The sequence below is a fragment of the Lottia gigantea genome (genome assembly GCF_000327385.1).
Source record: "Lottia gigantea unplaced genomic scaffold LOTGIsca_13, whole genome shotgun sequence".
NCBI classification, from domain to species: domain Eukaryota; kingdom Metazoa; phylum Mollusca; class Gastropoda; family Lottiidae; genus Lottia; species Lottia gigantea.
In genome coordinates, this window is record NW_008707425.1 from 2,289,858 (window position 1) to 2,290,424 (window position 567).

Below are 567 nucleotides of genomic sequence, written 5' to 3' on the forward strand. Positions count from 1 at the left end.
TGTCCTACATTCAAACAACCAAAACATAAATTGTTCTTAAAGAAATATGATTTACGATCTTCTAAAGACTTTTGCTTCATTTCGTTACAGTCACTAATATGATGAGATTTATTACAATAAGTACACGACACAACATATTTATCAGCTGAGGTTTCTGTTTGGAACGAAACAGAGTTGTTTCCCTTGTTGAATATCTACCACTGTAGTTTTTGTGTTTGTAAGAAGGTTCACTGTGGGATTTCGAATCACGTTTAGAGTTCCTAATCATAGCAACAGGATCACACAAAATATCAGCTTCTTTAGTAACAAATCTGACAAATTCAGAAAAAGAAGGATAACAGTTTCTTTGTTTCTGAGAATCATAAGAAATTCTGGACCAACGATTAAAAAGCCAATCTGGTAGTTTTTCCAAAAGTTCCTCTATTTCTAAACTATCATTTAGAATGTTTAATGAATTCATTGAACTCATAGCTGATTCACATTGTCTTAAAAGATCAGCATAATTTCTAAGTCCTTTGCTATCTCGATTACTAATTTTAGAAGTGTCTTTCAGTTTTTGTCGCAGAC